The sequence below is a fragment of the Staurois parvus genome, unplaced genomic scaffold, assembly GCF_062004578.1.
Source record: "Staurois parvus isolate SC_StPar_1 unplaced genomic scaffold, SC_StPar_1.0 ptg000678l, whole genome shotgun sequence".
NCBI lineage: Eukaryota > Metazoa > Chordata > Amphibia > Anura > Ranidae > Staurois > Staurois parvus.
The window spans coordinates 75,585-92,183 of NW_028318474.1; the positions used below are offsets into that span (position 1 = coordinate 75,585).

The 16,599-nt window shown below is 46.3% G+C and overlaps 1 protein-coding gene across 4 annotated transcripts in view; it reads right to left on the minus strand.

Annotated features, from left to right (window-relative positions):
• LOC149447636 (uncharacterized) overlaps nucleotides 1-16,599 on the minus strand; it is a 279,294-nt gene that overhangs the window by 41,781 nt on the left and 220,914 nt on the right. For 2 of the 4 annotated variants that reach the window (XR_016305840.1, XR_016305841.1), the window contains exon 1: nucleotides 14,523-14,838. The exons of the other annotated variants lie outside the window; for them this stretch is intronic. The gene's annotated coding sequence lies outside the window, so the exon portion shown is untranslated. Of the gene's footprint in view, nucleotides 1-14,522; nucleotides 14,839-16,599 lie in introns of those variants that run through there. 4 annotated transcript variants of the gene reach the window in all.

Below are 16,599 nucleotides of genomic sequence, written 5' to 3' on the forward strand. Positions count from 1 at the left end.
CATTCTCAGGTTTCCCCGATGGCACGGGACTGCCCAAGAAGGCAGTGGGGAATAATGGCACTGGGGAGGAAGGAGTTAACTTCTGGAGACAATCAAAGGGTTAACTGTGTGAGGGGAGTGTTTTACTAGGGGGCGGGGGTGTGTACTATTCTGTTACACACTGTTCCCGAAGGCTGTGTCCAGCAATCCCGGAACAGTGAGCCGATAGCTGACAGGGAGGAAAGCACCAGTGAAAACAATGCAGCCTTCCTCCCTGTCTGTGATTGCCGGCAATCACCGGGCTCCGGAGGGTAATCATCGGCCGGGACCCGGTGATTGACACCCGCGATCAATGCCGTGGGTATGGCGGTCACGTGCTTCGCGCACGCCCCCTACCCCGGAAAGCAGGATCACATTTATATAGGTGCTCCTGCTCACAGGGGCCGCCTTGTAGCAGTATATGTACTGCGGGCAATCCCCTAGTGGTTAAATGAATGAAAGCCCAAATGCTTGACAAGTCTACATGTGTTTGCAAAATGCAGCTTTACGAGTGTATTTTTTAGGCTGCTTTAATCCTGCCAGGAGAAAATGTGTTCAGAAGAGCTGTGCAAATGCCCAGTGTGCATGAGGCCTTAGTACCACATCTTATTTATGAACCTAGATTGTAAGCTCCAAGGATCAGGCCCTCCTATTCCTCTTGTATTGAACTGTATTGTAGCTGTATTGTCTCTCGTTATATTGTAAAGTGCTGAGCAAACTGTTGGCGCTATATAAATCCTGTATAATAATAATTTATATTTGGTCACATGACTGAAAAGTCTCCCATTGATCCACTCTGTGTTAAATGTTGTAAAGTTGAATTCTAGGCATGGATACTTTTGCACAGTTACATTGCTCCAGTTTCAATGTAAGTAATCATGTTCCATACCTGACTGATCTCTCCGGAAGCTAAAAATCAAGTGGTAAGCACGACTACTATTCTGGGTCCTGTGCCGAGTGGTTGCCCTGCTGCTTAGGCACACAGGTGGTCTTTTGCACAGCAAGGGCATTATTCAGAGAACACTTCAGATTTTTCACAGAATGAAAAGTGTTCTCTAATTGGAAGAGGTGGACATGACAATGTCACTGCCCCACCTCTTCATCCAGTCCAATTGGAAAACGCTCTTCTTTACTGAAAAAATACAAGGTGCTCTCTGAATGGCACCCCGTGCCAAGCGAGTGATCTCCTGTGTTTACTATGCAGCAAGGCAGCCACTCAGCACAGGACCCAAAGCTAGCGGAGGTGACTGGAGTAGCGGTGTCTACTACAGTGACTTCCAACTTCCTGGGAGATCGGTCAGGTATGGAACATACTGTACATAGTTACAAATAGTTGGTCCAAGCCAGGCCTATCCATGTACCTATGCAAAAATATCCAGACCTGGAATTCAGCTTTAAACAATTTGCACAATTTTTGTTTTTGCCCTGTGAAACTCACAACAGCCCAGGTTCTTTCGTGCAGCAACCAACTTTTGCTTTGCAGACAGTTTAACTTGTGGACACGGTGAATGCACATCATCAAGCTTTCCATTGCCTCCTCTCCAGAGAAATCTCCATGAAGAAGTGTTGCTTGCAAGACTTGATGGCTTATCATACTGGAAAGGCCATGGGCTCCAAACAGCCATACTACTTGGCAAATACAAGGCTTTATACAAGTAGCCTTTTTCTGAGTCAACAGAACACCAACATAAAACATTGTGGAATACCATGCTATGCCCTATGCGTCTAGGCCAGATATCAGCTGGTCTGTGACAAAACTTTGGAGAAAGTTGTGATTTCTGCACTTCAGAAATGATGTACAAGTATACTAGAGAATGCCTGAGTGATTCTTTACTGGGTTTTATCTAAAATGATGGACCAACCTATTAAACTGCTAGAAGATATATTTGCCAGTAAAATCAAATGTCCAAATGACGGGACATCAACGCAAGCTCTTGGAAATGAAAAGTCCTAATATCTTCGGCTCTACAGAGGAAAGCTTGGCATCATAATCCTATGTTTCAGTGGTAAACATAATCCCTTTTCAGCGGTGACACCAGAGGCAGCTGTCTGCTGAGGAAATGCACACAAAACAGCAATGGAATGAAAGACAAGTGTTGTGTAAATACAGGAACATCAGAGACAATGGCTCCCAATCAAACCACAAGCAGAAATTGCTGGATCCAAGGACAGCCGCCATCACATTCCTGCATCACTTCCTGCTAATTATCACACAAAATCCTTATCTTCAGTCGGCTGCACAGACTTGTCTATTTATACCTTGTCTTACTCTGCCAACATTCCCTGGAATATTAAACAATTGCACAATAATGATTTATGATAATGGCCCTTGGTTATTAGTTAAAGGGTGTTTAATTCATTATTTTATTCCACCCCATGTAATATCGTGAATGCTAAGCCTCCTTCATATGGACGAATACAGGCCTGCACCAGATTCCAGAAGAAAGAATCAGCAGATTCTTGTTGCTGAGATGAAATGTAAACAGTGGGGGTCACACTAACCCTATACAAAGTAATGGCGGTCTAAGACGATATCGCTGTTCAAACGGATCCGCACACCCACTGGTTAACTGAGGGTAGGGACCAATGTCTGAGCCTGACCCTTCTGCATTAAAAGGTGCACATTTTTACATATCATGATGCATGTTAACACAACGCATGTAAATGCACCATAATACACGTTGACATCCAATACAATGCAACACACTTTAAATCCACACAATGCATGTTAATGCGTGTTGACATGCTTCTATTATTTTTTATGGAAAACACATCAGGAGAAAAACAAAAAACACATAGCTGTGGATTTAGTATTAAATCTAAAACAAAAAGCTGCCTCAGTGTGCCCACCAACCCCTCATGTGAAGGAAATCCTACTTTGACCTGTCTGAGATGGCTTCCACTTTGCTATGGGGCCGTTAACTTTGAGCATTGGCCCTGACCACCCTCCCTGTCCAATAAGAGGCGTATCTGAAATGCGGCCTAGCCAATGCTTCCTTTTTCAGCGAGTGTGCCTTGCTGACCAAGTACTGAAGCCAGACAATCACCATAAACGCTTAGTCAACTAGCATTTAAGATTGAAGGTCAAGGATTTATCCTTAGGCTTTCTATAAAAGGGAAAAACTAAAATAATTTTTGCTGATTGTCATTTTCTGTTTTGGTACAAGTCTATAAAATGATTTTATATCATATCCTTATCAAATCTTCTCAACGGCATGTTTTGTGAAGAGACTTAGGGCTCGTTTCACATTCGGATCACTTTTCAGAGAGCATTTGACAGACAGTGAGGTGTATCACCGCCCGCTTTAACCCACTGATACCCACACTAGCACTTGAATAGGTTGTGTTCAAAGGGTGCTACACCTGTCGAAAGCAAAAGAGGGTAGCAAAGCCTCGCAGCTGTCTTCACCCCCAGCTGCGGTCTCTGCGGCTAAAGGGGGTAGAATGGCTGATCTGCAGGGTTTTGCTGCATCCCCTTCCGCAACCGCTAGTGAGAATGAGCTCTAAAAGCCAGGTTATTCAATGCCGAGCAGGAAAATGACTCTGCATAGAGAAGGTACATACAGAACACTATACCACAGTCCCACTTCATCACAAAAAAAAATACCCCTGTAGTTGGGTAATGGTGGGCATGAGCGCTGCTATGGCCTTTTCTTTTACCCCTGGAATTCAGCTGTAAAGGCTAAACGATTTTACCTTAATGCTTTCTCCTGCATGAAAGTTATAAACCTCATGTTCAGCTCCCCTCCCTAAATGTTTATCTGAGCCCAATCTAACACTGCTCACTCTCTTAACAGGATTCAAATCAAATCCTGTGAGGAGGTAGCAGGGGGCGGGGCAAGCCATGCTGTGTATGCTCAAGATTGAGCCCACACAAGTACCCCCAAAGGAAGCGGTTTGATTATGGGGGCGCTCGGAAGGGGAGGAGGATCCAAGAGCACCAGTAAGGGGCCCCAGAAAAGGATGTCCAGGGCCGCTCTGTGCAAAATCATGTCACAGAGCAGGCAAGTAGAAAGCCACAATCATTAGGAAATTAAACAGTAAGTTAACTTGATTATAAAGCATATATTTTAACCACTTCCCGACCGGCCGTTGTATATAAACGGCCGGACTGTGGCACTGAAGGGTCGGGGGGCCGTTTATAAATGGCCTCCCCGCACCCTGCTTGTACGCGCTCCCCGGGAGCGCACAGCACCGTGATCCAGTGCCCGCTGTGTTCTCCGGACACAGTGAAACACCGATCGTCAGACGGGACCTCTGTACGAGGTCCCGATCATGTGATCACTGATTGGTCAATTAGTGATCACATGCAAAGTAGTAAGCAAGATGTCACTTCTGACATCATTGCTTACTACGTGTGAAATCTGTGAATGATCACAGAGGTCACATGGTACAGGGCTATTCACAACAGCCTTGTACCATGTGACAAGCTGTGACCAATCACATCTCACTCAGTAGTTCTCAATGGCTGCAAGAATGCAGACAGAGAGAAAGAGAAATGATTGCTTTTACATCCTATATGGGTGTAAAAGCAATCCGTGTAAAAAAAAAAAAAAATAATAATCTTCATCACCCCCCAAAAGTAGTACAGTGTCACCATGGTGACATTGTACTGCTAGGGTGACAGTATGTAAAAAATAAATAAAATGAATATAAAAAAAAAATAAAGATGTAAAAATGTTTAAAATGTATAATTTATGGTTATAAACTACCGTATTTTTCGCTCCATAAGACGCACCTGACCATAAGACGCACCTAGGTTTTAGAGGTGAAAAACAAGAAAAAAAAATATTCTGAACCAATGGACTGCAGACATAGTACAGGAGATGACCAGAGACTGCGGACAAAGTACAGGGGATGACCAAGAGACTGCGGACATAGTACAGGAGATGACCAGAGACTGCGGACACAGTACAGGAGATGACCAGAGACTGCGGACACAGTACAGGAGATGACCAGAGACTGCGGACACAGTGCAGGAGATGACCAGAGACTGCGGACACAGTGCAGGAGATGACCAGAGACTGCGGACACAGTGCAGGAGATGACCAGAGACTGCGGACACAGTGCAGGAGATGACCAGAGACTGCGGACACAGTGCAGGAGATGACCAGAGACTGCGGACACAGTGCAGGAGATGACCAGAGACTGCGGACACAGTGCAGGAGATGACCAGAGACTGCGGACACAGTGCAGGAGATGACCAGAGACTGCGGACACAGTGCAGGAGATGACCAGAGACTGCGGACACAGTGCAGGAGATGACCAGAGACTGCGGACACAGTGCAGGAGATGACCAGAGACTGCGGACACAGTGCAGGAGATGACCAGAGACTGCGGACACAGTGCAGGAGATGACCAGAGACTGCGGACACAGTGCAGGAGATGACCAGAGACTGCGGACACAGTGCAGGAGATGACCAGAGACTGCGGACACAGTGCAGGAGATGACCAGAGACTGCGGACACAGTGCAGGAGATGACCAGAGACTGCGGACACAGTGCAGGAGATGACCAGAGACTGCGGACACAGTGCAGGAGATGACCAGAGACTGCGGACACAGTGCAGGAGATGACCAGAGACTGCGGACACAGTGCAGGAGATGACCAGAGACTGCGGACACAGTGCAGGAGATGACCAGAGACTGCGGACACAGTGCAGGAGATGACCAGAGACTGCGGACACAGTGCAGGAGATGACCAGAGACTGCGGACACAGTGCAGGAGATGACCAGAGACTGCGGACACAGTGCAGGAGATGACCAGAGACTGCGGACACAGTGCAGGAGATGACCAGAGACTGCGGACACAGTGCAGGAGATGACCAGAGACTGCGGACACAGTGCAGGAGATGACCAGAGACTGCGGACACAGTGCAGGAGATGACCAGAGACTGCGGACACAGTGCAGGAGATGACCAGAGACTGCGGACACAGTGCAGGAGATGACCAGAGACTGCGGACACAGTGCAGGAGATGACCAGAGACTGCGGACACAGTGCAGGAGATGACCAGAGACTGCGGACACAGTGCAGGAGATGACCAGAGACTGCGGACACAGTGCAGGAGATGACCAGAGACTGCGGACACAGTGCAGGAGATGACCAGAGACTGCGGACACAGTGCAGGAGATGACCAGAGACTGCGGACACAGTGCAGGAGATGACCAGAGACTGCGGACACAGTGCAGGAGATGACCAGAGACTGCGGACACAGTGCAGGAGATGACCAGAGACTGCGGACACAGTGCAGGAGATGACCAGAGACTGCGGACACAGTGCAGGAGATGACCAGAGACTGCGGACACAGTGCAGGAGATGACCAGAGACTGCGGACACAGTGCAGGAGATGACCAGAGACTGCGGACACAGTGCAGGAGATGACCAGAGACTGCGGACACAGTGCAGGGAATGACCAGAGACTGCGGACAGTGCAGGGGATGACCAGAGACTGCGGACAGTGCAGGGAATGACCAGAGACTGCGGACAGTGCAGGGAATGACCAGAGACTGCGGACAGTACAGGGAATGACCAGAGACTGCAGACAGTACAGGGGATGACCAGAGACTGCAGACAGTACAGGAGATGACCAGAGACTGCAGACAGTACAGGGAATGACCAGAGACTGCGGACAGTGCAGGGAATGACCAGAGACTGCAGACAGTGCAGGGAATGACCAGAGACTGCGGACAGTGCAGGGAATGACCAGAGACTGCAGACAGTGAAGGGGATGACCAGAGACTGCTGACCTTTGGGGAGGGAGGGGGAGCGGGTACCTGAATTTGACAGGTACCCGCTCCCACTTCCGCGGAGTTGCCTTCCCTCTTCTTCCCGGGCCGGCTTCTGTGACAGCCGGGTGCCCACTGCGCAGGTGCAAGAAGCGCTTCGCTTTGTGAATGGCCCGGCGCCTTCTGTGACCTTTCATGTGTCCCAGAAGACACCGGATCATTCACAAAGCGCAGCACATGCGCAGTGGGCACCCGGCTGTCACAGAAGCCAGCGCGGGAAGACTGTGCAGCGCTGGAGCGAGGAACAGGTAAGGCCCTGCAGGAGAGAACAGCTGAGCGGCCGGCCCGGTATTCTGACATGGTGGCGGCAGAAATACCGGACCGGCCGCTTTACATTCGCTCCATAAGACGCACTGACATTTTCCCCCCTTTTTGGGGGGGAAAAAAGTGCGTCTTATGGTGCGAAAAATACGGTAATTTGGCTTTTTTTTTTTTTACTAAAAAGATAAAACAGAATACATTTTGGCCAAGATTTATGATGAAATATTATTTATTTGCAAAATTGTATAAGAAAAACGTTTTTTCAAAATTTTTGGACATTTTCATTTACATAGCAAACAAAATTAAAATCCCAGCGATGAATAAACACCACCAAAATAAAGTTTTATCTGTCTCAAAAAAATGGTAAAAATCCCCGGTAAAGAATGGCCAACATATATTGTTGATAGATGTATCACTCAATCTATTTTATCATTTATGTATCTCATGCACTCATAACTTTCTTTCTTCCTTTATCTTCTTTTTTATGTTAATATACTTTTATGTATTGTACATTTCAAATGTGCCTTATTTTTGTTGACAAGATCACTTTCATACTGTGCTGTTGTTTTACTGTCTACTTATGTACAATAAAATCGTTTGCAAACAAAAAAAAAAAAAAAAGGTAAAAAATTCATTTGGGTACAGTGTAGCATGACCGCGCAATTGTCATTCAAAATGTGATAGTGCTGAAAGCTGAAAATTGCCCTGGTCAGGAAGGGGGTAAAAGTGTCCGGACTGGAAGGGGTTAATAGAATACATAAAGGAAAATAAATTGAAGTTTCCTCTTCTGGGGTGACAGGTTTCACTTTAGCACAGACACATACTATATTTAAGTTCAAAAATATCAGATTACTAAGAAAAAAAAAATCCGTATCCAGAATGACACGGAATCCTGTTGGACCGTTAACCTTGTCATAGTCATAATGTATAGCTCTTACAATGCGTTAAAAAAATAGAAAATTGAGCAGGCAGACGGTTTATTGTAGAAAAGACTATGTGCTTGATCGGATGGGAAATCTGAGGCAGATGCCATCAAAAAATGGTGGTTCTTACCAGCAAGCATGCACACAGTGTGAACCACGGCCAGCAACCTGTACAAATAAATGACAGGCTTTGCAGATGTTCGCATGCAAACACTAATCCGAGCTTTTACATGTGATTAGCCAACCCTGGATGCAGTCTGTTCAGGGCACGGCATTTCAAACTGCAAACTGGCCAGTCTATATGTAACCATAGCATGGAGTGGTCCCGCATCCAGAGATGGCGTTTAGTTGCATATTGCTTGTTTGAATGAGCCCAAGACTACCCAACACATTAAAGGCCAAACTGTGAGGCGAGGGGTCGGGGAAGGTCCAAGTTTACCTTTCCCAGGAAAAGTTGAGATCATCACAGACAACATAAGCTGCCTGAATCCCTGCATATTGGTCGTTTTCATGCTGCTATATATTTCTACCATATTCTTCATGTGAACGGTGCAGGTTTGTAACAAATTCTGGGGTATAAACCTTCTCATACTATCTTTATTGATTATAGAGCTTGTATATTATACTTCATGTACTAAAGATTTACTTCCCTTTAGAGTAAATTTGAGCCATTTTTCAAGTTAGGGAAAAAGAAAAACCTGCAGCCATTCATACCATGTAAAACATACAACAGATACTAGTACTGTACAGGATCAAAAGGCACAACCAGTTTTACAGCAGGAGAGTACGCACATTAAATTCTTCCTGAAAATGGTCTCTTTATTTGAAGATCAGGAAATTCAGGAGTAGCTGGCTACACAGATTCAAACATGGGGCAGCAACATAAACAGACCAGATGTACTTACAGTCAGCTAATGCTGTATAACTAACCAGATGGCTTACCTACACAAGAATATCCCCTACAATATATACTAATGGGAGCAAGGCTGGTTTCACAAGGGCACTGATAAAGAAGCAGTGCAGCCGCTTTCCTGGCACAGTGGACAGAACAGCCAGACATGGCCTGACTGGGGCCTACTGCAGATAACATGCAACCGCAACGCTCCCCAAGTACTGGCACAGTTACTGAACAAAATATGTCCCATCATTCAGGGGGGTCAATGCTGCCTGCAAAAAAGTGTTTTCTATGTGCTCCATTTACACCATATACGCCTGGTAGCATGTGCTGTGTAACAATGCAGAACACCTGCAGAATGCTGCGCCAAACAGGGTTAAACAAAATGTCATTTTCTGAAAATGCATTGCAATGCTCCCTACAGAACACACCAATGGATGCAATGAGCATCACACATACCCACCAGCATCAGTGAACAGAAAGTATAAATGAAACCATTCACATATACACCACAAGTGCCAATATGACTCAGAAATTAAATCACAGGTTTGAATTAGAATACATCCAGCACTTTCACTTGACTTATGTTGCTTCTGCATCTTTACTTTCTAACTTTTATAAATGTATAAACATTTGCAGAACCTGCAGGTTTTCCCTGTTAGAGGTATATACTAGAAATCGCTTTCTACACTACAGGACTCTTTCAAAGTTACTCAACAGCATGCACTGCTCATGTAACAAAAGACAAGAGAATACCCACAATCCAAGCAGACACCAAATATGGGTTGGCTATACCAAATAGGGATAAAAGATTGGACCACATACACAATTACACAAGACCAGATTGCATAGACCCCTGGTGCCCACCATGCAGTCTGTGGGCTACTGATCATCATATAGGTGGGCAGCACAATGGCTAAATGGTTAGCACTTCCGCCTGGCAGTACTAGGGTCGTTGGTTCAAATCCCAGCCACGGCACCTCCTGCCTGGAGTTTGCATGTTCTCCCTGTGCCTGCGTGGGTTTCCTCTGGGTACTCCTGTTTCCTCCTACACTCTAAAGACATGCTGGTAGGTTAATTGGATCCTGTTTAAATTGGCCCTAGTATATGTATGAATGTAAGTTAGGGACCTTAGATTGTACGCTCCTTGAAGGTTAGGGACTGATGTGAATGTACAATATATATGTAAAGCACTGCGTAAATGGACAGTGCTATACAAGTACCTGAAATAAATATAGGCAGTGGGGTGCCGGACTCTGGAACATTCTCTCGGCTCCAGTGCACAGCACAGACACTGTATTGTGGGCAGTTATTTCCACCCACAGTACATATAAAGATCCAGCCAGAAGAAAGGCATACAGAGGCATACAGTGGCAAAGGAGCGTGTGATAGGCAAGTGTTCAACAATGAAGGGGATGAGGGGGTTAACACTTTCATTCATGACCATGAATACAGGGGTGCTGCTACTGACCACCAATGCTTTAATATTAATGACACTAGTGCCTATTAATGCAATCACTTAGAACACTGATGCGTCCTCCGCCACCAGTGCTGGGGGCTATTACTGCATCCAACGACTCCAATGTTGGGGGCTATTACTGCATCCAATGACTCCAATGTTGGGGGCTATTACTGCATAGCACATTCTCTCTGTAGAGCTGTCCCGTTATTTCCTCATCTGCAAGACACATTTACATTCTATAACAGAGGAAATGGTACCGTTTACATCTCTGCATTGGGCTGTGACCATGCACTCCCAAATTCCTGCTTACTGTTGCTCAGTGCTCCTCACACAAGTGTGCAGGGATAGGAGCCCTCCAAGGACACCCTCACACACATTTTTAGGTGTACAAGTCTAGACAAAGTCTGTTAATGGATAAGTCAACTCACCCATTACAAAACTCAATCCAGCCACCTTGTTTGGGAGAGCATGAGCTGTATTCTTCCACAAATGTAATAATGTGTGAACAAGAACCAGGATAAGGTGGAGACATGTTATAGTCTACTGTTGTAACTCATTTTAACATTGAAAATGGAGTGTACTTGCTTTGCATTAAATAAAGATTGTCAGCTCTATAAAAGATAATTGGGATGTGATGATCGTTTTTTTCTGAGATTGTTTATGGGATGGCAGTGGTCGCAAAGCTACATGTGGAGGAGCACAAAAACATGCATACAAGAAAATACATGTCCAGTCCTTCAACCTACCATAAGTGAACCCAATATGGAAGATAAAACACTCCAGTCCCATGAGGTTTAGAAAGACGGATTTCTCTACACTGCAATAGAAACCGCCCCCCCCCCCCCAAAAAAAAACAAAACCAAAAAAAAAAAACCAAAAAAAAAAAAATCACAACTGGAAAGAAATCCACTCCTCCTCGATGTGAAATAAAAAGTACACAGATTGAGGGAACTGTTAGAGTACAAATAAAGCTTGAAGGGGCCCATTCTGTAATTATGACGGCCACACAAAATCATAGCATGAGATATGAAACCACTTCTCACTAGAGAGTAACTCCATAGCTGATGTAGTGTCTGAATGGAATAAATAAAAAAAGAAGGCTGCTTTTTACAAAGACAACTGGGATGATATTTGCCAAGGAGGTCTCACCTATAGGACACTGCTCTGTCATATTTATAACTAGAAAGAACTTATCAGGGGTCACTGCTAAATGTGGCACAGGAGCCCCTTCCTCACCAAGTCTAGATGGGGTGTCTCTGGTGTAAATATAGGACCCACACACAAAAATAGGGAAAACCGCTGACAGATAGAGGAACCAACACTGATGAACATGGAACACACAAGACTCCTTTATTTACTCATTAACAGGACGTTTAGAAAGGGTCACCCATGTATAAAGCTGGCCATACACTGATCAAATTTCAGCTGGCCCCCTCCTACTCAGACATCAAGTTCACAGGGGCCCTCCACTACAGAAATCTGAGTCCCCTCCTCTTCATACACAAAACATAGGGGTGCCTTCAGAAACAGAAATGAGTCCTCTCCTCTTCATACACAAAACGTAGGGGTGCCTTCAGCAACAGAAATGAGTCCTCTTCTCTTCATACACAAAACATAGGGGTGCCTTCAACAACAGAAATGAGTCCTCTCCTCTTCATACACAAAACATAGGGGTGCCTTCAACAACAGAAATGAGTCCCCTCCTCTTCGTACACTCACCGGGGACCTCCACTACAGACATCTGTGTACTTTCCCTTTCATACACTAAAGCTAGATGTACCCTCCATTCTAGATGTTGGAATCCTCTTCCTCCACTATGGTGAATGGGGCCCTCCACTGCAGACCTCAAAGTCCTGGAATCCTCTTCCCCCACTACAGTGAATGGGGCCCTCCACTGCAGACATCCGAGTCCTCCCCAGCTTATACAATGAGCTTACAGGGGTCCACTATAGAAATCTATAAGGAAAGGATATCTATAGTGGAGGGCCCTTCTAGAATAAGTGTATGAAGAGGAGAGGACTCGGATGTCTATACTTCAGGGTCCCTCTAAGTTTACTGTATGAAGAGAAGAGGAGTCAGACATCTATAGTGGGACCCCTAAGTTCAGAGTATGAAGAGGAGAGGAGACCTTAAAGGGGCCTTCTACTATAAATATCCGAGTCCTCTCCTCTTCATACACAGAATTAAGAGGGGCCCCCCACTATAGATGTCCGAGTCCTCTCCTCTTCATACCTAAGAGGGGCCCCCCACTACAGATGTCCGAGTCCTCTCCTCTTCATACCTAAGAGGGGCCCCCCACTATAGATGTCCGAGTCCTCTCCTCTTCATACCTAAGAGGGGCCCTCCACTATAGATGTCCGAGTCCTCTCCTCTTCATACCTAAGAGGGGCCCTCCACTATAGATGTCCGAGTCCTCTCCTCTTCATACCCAGACCTAAGAGGGGCCCTCCACTATAGATGTCCGAGTCCTCTCCTCTTCATACCTAAGAGGGGCCCTCTACTATAGATGTCCGAGTCCTCTCCTCTTCATACCCAGACCTAAGAGGGGCCCTCCACTATAGATGTCCGAGTCCTCTCCTCTTCATACCTAAGAGGGGCCCTCCACTATAGATGTCCGAGTCCTCTCCTCTTCATACCTAAGAGGGGCCCTCCACTATAGATGTCCGAGTCCTCTCCTCTTCATACCTAAGAGGGGCCCTCTACTATAGATGTCAGAGTCCTCTCCTCTTCATACCCAGACCTAAGAGGGGCCCTCCACTATAGATGTCCGAGTCCTCTCCTCTTCATACCTAAGAGGGGCCCTCCACTATAGATGTCCGAGTCCTCTCCTCTTCATACCTAAGAGGGGCCCTCTACTATAGATGTCCGAGTCCTCTCCTCTTCATACCCAGACCTAAGAGGGGCCCTCCACTATAGATGTCCGAGTCCTCTCCTCTTCATACCTAAGAGGGGCCCTCCATTATAGCCGTCCGAGTCCTCCGCATACACAGACCTAAGAGGGGCCCTCCACTATAGATGTCCGAGTCCTCTCCTCTTCATACCCAGACCTAAGAGGGGCCCTCCACTATAGACGTCCGAGTCCTCTCCATACCCAGACCTAAGAGGGGCCCTCCACTATAGATGTCCGAGTCCTCTCCATACCCAGACCTAAGAAGGGCCCTCCACTATAGATGTCCGAGTCCTCTCCATACCCAGACTTAAGAGGGGCCCTCCACTATAGATGTCTGAGTTCTCTCCTCTTCATACCCAGACCTAAGAGGGGCCCTCCACTATAGACGTCCGAGTCCTCTCCTCTTCATACCTAAGAGGGGCCCTCCACTATAGATGTCTGAGTTCTCTCCTCTTCATACCCAGACCTAAGAGGGGCCCTCCACTATAGACGTCCGAGTCCTATCCTCTTCATACCTAAGAGGGGCCCTCCACTATAGATGTCTGAGTTCTCTCCTCTTCATACCCAGACCTAAGAGGGGCCCTCCACTATAGATGTCCGAGTCCTCTCCTCTTCATACCTAAGAGGGGCCCTCCACTATAGACGTCCGAGTCCTCTCCTCTTCATACCTAAGAGGGGCCCTCCACTATAGATGTCTGAGTTCTCTCCTCTTCATACCCAGACCTAAGAGGGGCCCTCCACTATAGACGTCCGAGTCCTCTCCTCTTCATACCTAAGAGGGGCCCTCCACTATAGACGTCCGAGTCCTCTCCTCTTCATACCTAAGAGGGGCCCTCCACTATAGACGTCCGAGTCCTCTCCTCTTCATACCTAAGAGGGGCCCTCCACTATAGATGTCTGAGTTCTCTCCTCTTCATACCCAGACCTAAGAGGGGCCCTCCACTATAGACGTCCGAGTCCTCTCCTCTTCATACCTAAGAGGGACCCTCCACTATAGATGTCCGAGTCTTCTCTTCATACCCAGACCTAAGAGGGGCCCTCCACTATCCTCTTCATACCTAAGAGGGGCCCTCTACTATAGATGTCTTAAGAGTCCTTTTCCCCCAGTACAGAAAAAGTTGAGCTAAGACCCCCTTTTAGATTACACCCCCCTCACCCCACCCCAAACGGGGATCTCACACACAGTATAGAAGGGAAGAAGTCTGGAGCCGCCCCCCCAGGTGGTCATGTGACAGGCCAGGTGTGCCCCCAGCTCCCAGGCCCCGGACTCAGCGGGCTGTGCACTCACCCATGCTGCTGCCCCGGTGCAGACAGTCCCCTCTCCGGCGGCCTCTCACAAGCACGGCGGCTCCCTCAGCCCATTCACTCCGCTCGGCGGCCCCGTACAGTCCCGGCCACTCCCGCACTTCCTCTCCTCCTTCCCGGACAGTGCTGACAAGCCGCCGCCAGCAGCACAGCCTAACCTTCCACGAAGCCTACAACGCCAGCTCGGAGCCCTGGGACGTCACGTGCTCCCGCCCTGCCCAATCAGCGCGCTCCTCCCCGTCCCAGCTCCATTCCCTTTTTTTTCTTTTCCTGGACAGGGAGACTCCGGCCTGCCGATGTTACCAGGTGTGATGACGTCAACTCCGCGAGACGGGCAGACTGCCCCAGCCTGCCTGAGGCGACGTGACGTCCCTGCTGTCACTGGGCAACATCACGGAGAACACATTTTATTTTTACTTTTCGTTTTTGAACACAAAATTAAAATAATAAATTGAAAATCAAACATTTTTTTTTGCCCTAATTACATATAGAAGGGCGGAGGGGAAAGGAAAACGCTGAGTAAAGGTGGAAGGAGAACACTCAGCAATGCTTCAGCTGCCATAACAGCCAATCACAGCCCACCTTAAATTTCTGAGCGCGAAGGTACGCGGTCTACGGTTGCTATGGCAACCGGAAGAGTCACTTGGAAGGGTTCAGAGATGGAGCTCTGTGTACTAGTGCGATATTCATTACAATCTGTGACAACATCATCAGGTATAATGAAGTGGGAAAAGAAAACACTCCACAAAACTCATTTATCCACCAGGAAAAAGGTTTCCCCAAAAACCATCCAGGAGGGATCTTCACCTGAGGACATGGATACCTCCACTGTATCATCCAGTGGACACATGGTGGAGACACCACAACAATGCTCTAAACATGGGAGCAGGCTGCAATGCAGCAATCATGGGAACTCTAATGACAGTAACCATTCTGGAGACTTAAAGAGTTCCAAGAAGGTCAACAACAAGCGTGGGAGAGGCGAAGAGCATGGATCCCATCTATCTGCTCAGGAATCAAGGCCCTTAAAGATGGGAAGATTTGAGGAGGGCAATGACAAGAACAGAGGAAATATCTATAAATACCACTTCCTTAGATAATTTCAAATCAAACAGGTAACAAATTCAAAATAAACTAAAGCAAAATCTTAAATCCCCATAGCACAAATAACACCTTCACCCTTGAAGATGTGCAACAGTGATATAAAAATGTGCCAAAATGATATAAGAAATATTTTTCCAACTAGTGTTTATACCATCCACCCCATAAATCTGTACATTTATTTGCTACAAGTGTTCGTAATATATAAAAAAAGTCCAAAAAGAAAATAAAAAATAAAAAGTCCAAAAAATAAAAATGAAAGTCCTTCCAATCTTTCCAATCCTTTCTCACGATGATACAACCTCAAAGAAAGGAAATATCACATAGTGTATTATCTTTTTAATATATAAAAAATATTCGTGACAACACTCTAGTGAATATCCAAATAGGAATATAATTTTTCCTTTTGGTAATTAGTGTAAAAAGTGAATCAAGTGAACAAACGTGAATTCAAAATAGTGCAAAACACTGTGTATTGTGAATCACTTTTCAGTGCTCCAAAACAAATCCACACCGTGACACTTCTATTGTAGTAAGGAATGCATACCCTTACCAACACTCCTCAATAAACTTGCTTTCAGTATTATATAATGTCAGATGGATGGTGACCCTCCTGTAGTGCTTCCCCAGATTACACTGTTTTCAAAGCACTATTTGGGCAGGATGCTCCATGTCTCCATATAGTAGGCACCATTAGCTGCAGAGTACCAACATGTCAGTTCACCATGGCCAGATCAATTTTTTAGCAAATAAATGTACGGATTTATGGGGTGGATTGTATAAACACTAGTTGGAAAAATATTTCTTATATAATTTTGGCACAAGAACAGAGGAAAGAAGCTCTGTAATAGCGATGAGCAGGGATCCCATCTATCTGCTCAGGAATCAAGGCCCTTAAAGATGGGAAGATTTGAGGAGGGCAATGACAAGAACAGAGGAAAGAAGCGCTGTAAAAGCGA